Genomic DNA, 2,715 nt, shown 5'->3' with positions numbered 1-2,715 from the left:
TAGGATCCACATATGAGGGAGAACATATGTCGATTTTTTTTCTGAGATTGTGTTAACTCACTTAGTATAACAGTTTCTAGTTCCATCCATTGCCCAATTTCTTTTTCAGTATGTTTATCATTGGTATATTGCCAATTTCTGTGTATTAGTTTTGTATCCTGACACCTTCCCAAAAATGTGTCAGTTGTAAGAGTTTTTGCTGTTGAGTCTTTAGGATTTCTTGTGTATAGAATTGTATCATCTTTCTTTTTCCTAGTTTTATCCTTTTCTTTCCTTCCCTTACTTCTCTAGTTACTGCTTCAAGTACCATATTAAACAGGAGTAGAGAGAATGGACAACCTTGTTTTACTTATTTTAGTAGAAATACTTTGAGATTTTTTTTCTATTTAGCATGATGATAGCAATGCTTCTCAAATACAGTTTTATTAAGATATGCTCCTTCCATCCCTAACCTCTCCATCATTTTTATCATTAATGGATGTTGGATGTTTTTATCATGAATGGATGTTTTGTCAAAGGCATTAGAGAAGATAATGTGATTGTTTCCTAGATATGATGAGTTTCATGTGTTGATTTATATGTTGTGACAACCCTGAATTTCTAGAAAAAAGCCAGCTTCATCATGATGTGAGCAGTTACTCTGCCTGACTCAGTTTTTAAGGGTGGGCCCAAACTCGGAAGACCATTGTTCCTCTAGACATCTCTTGGAATCATTTCTCCCCTGGAACTGTGCTGCTAGAACTGTGTCTGGAACTGTGTCCCTGGAACTGTGTCCTCCAGTCAGTCCTCACTCATGATTTTATTCAAAATGGTTTCTGAGCTTCAAGTTGGGAAGTACAAGCTTCATTCGATCCTTATATGAACAGACCACCCTGCCTTTTCATCACCAGTTGTAGAATATTTCATTTACACATGTGTTCTGAATCTTTGCTGTGTGCAGTGAAGATGGGTACTCCATTGTTCGGCATTTTGATGTTAATTTTCAAGAATATACACATTCATTATCTTTTTGGGTGGAGTATGAAATCGAGAGCACCAAGGAAATGAGGACAGATGCCTAGGTCACGAGACCCAAGAGCACATGGTTAGTGAGTTTGCATAGTGTCGTTCAAATCCATGAGGGCTGGTCTTCCCCTAGGTGGCTTCCAGATCAGTTCCAGTTCCACTGCTCCCAGTCCTGTATCCAAAGCATGTCTTATCTTTAGCAATAGGGTCTTACCTTCAAGTTCTAGGAGGCAATCTAGGGTTATTGTAATTCTTGGGATTCTCTTGGACTACCCTTACCAACAATTTGAAGGGAGGTTTCTCCAATCTGGCACTGTTTTTTTGGTATATAGCCTTCAGCTATACATATGCACTCATGTACAGGTACCGTATGTATAATTTTTCAGTAGGCTTTTGAGCTAATACATTTCCCTCTGGTTTTTCACAAGCATTATGCCCCTCCTCCAATCTAACACTTCCTCCTCCCACAAAAGTTAAAGTACTGTCACTTGGGCATAGGACCCCTGCATCTCATTAGCAACCAGGGACATTTCCCCATTTTCCTCTTGTCTACAGTGTGGCTACAAATCTGGGATTTTTAAAAATCATTTCTTTAAAAAAAAACCTACACTTGGACTCTTTTTTTGTGTTCCACTTTTCCACCTTTTCCCTTCCCTCCCACGCTGCTGCTTTTTTATCTCTTCGACTAAAATTTTTTCCATCTTCCTCACCATCCCACCCCTTCCCTCTGATGTGTGCCACCGCTTTGCTGCTGCCCCTGCTGCCGCTCCCCATGTCCTTCCACCAAACCAAGGCTTTTTTTCTCCCTCTTGGATCTTCTTTGTTGAAGAACCAAACATGGGCTCCCAGTTCTCCAAGACCACAGCTATGGGCAGAGCCCAGGAGAGGTGGCTGAGGCCTCGTTGTTTTCCAAAGCAAATGAGCAGGAGAATGGTCACGTGAACGTGAACGGGGACGCTTTGCCCATAGCTGCAGGCTCTTCACCAAGGAGGAGCTGCAGGCCAATGGCAGCGCCTGGGCCACCGACAGGGAGGTGCCCGTGGCCGCAGGGAGCGGAGTCACGTCCACCGCCGCAGCCAAAGACTGGGCAGCCGCAGCGCCCCCGAGCCCAGGCCCAGCCCGCCAAGAAGGAGTCTCCCACCAAGCCAAGGCCATGGAGCCCGGCTCGCCCACCGCGGCAGAGGCCGTGACAGCCGCCACCTCGACGTCTTTGCCCAAGGCGGAGGACCGGCCCACGCCCTCGCCCAGCAACAAGATCCGTAAAAAAAGAAGCGCTTTTCCTTCAACAAGTCCTTCAAGCTGAGCAGCTTCTCCTCTGAGAAGAACTAGAAGGAGGCGGGAGAAGACAGTGAGGCCGAGGGCGGGGGCGGGGGCGGGGCCGCCTGCGAAGCCTGAGCCGTCTTTGGGGAGGGGGCGGTGCCTGAAGACAAGGCCGCCACAGGCGTGGAGGGCGCTGCGGGCTCGCAGGAGGCCAAGGCCGGGGAGGCGAAGGCCGTGCAGGATTCCGCTAAAGCCGAGGAGAAGCTCACCGACAAGGCTGGGATCAGCGCCGCAATTGCCTGAGAGGCGCCTTCAGCCACCGGGGCCGGGCAGCGCCCGACGCCTGCGTCCTCATTGTCCACAGGTGGCACAGTCCGAGTTCAGTTCAGAAGCCTCCCCAGTGGAGGTGGTCGAGTAAAAGCGCTAGTATTCTTGAGATAATTGAAGAAC

The 2,715-nt window shown here is 47.7% G+C and overlaps 1 pseudogene; it reads left to right on the top strand.

The window, feature by feature from the left end:
- The first annotated feature begins 1,842 nt into the window (after window positions 1-1,842).
- LOC103737857 lies at window positions 1,843-2,400 on the top strand (annotated as a pseudogene).
- Window positions 2,401-2,715: the final 315 nt, after the last annotated feature.

The sequence above is a fragment of the Nannospalax galili genome, unplaced genomic scaffold, assembly GCF_000622305.1.
Source record: "Nannospalax galili isolate Female #2095 unplaced genomic scaffold, S.galili_v1.0 scaffold238, whole genome shotgun sequence".
NCBI lineage: Eukaryota > Metazoa > Chordata > Mammalia > Rodentia > Spalacidae > Nannospalax > Nannospalax galili.
The sequence above is the reverse complement of the archived record's forward strand: the minus strand, read 5'-3'. Positions and strand labels throughout refer to the sequence as shown.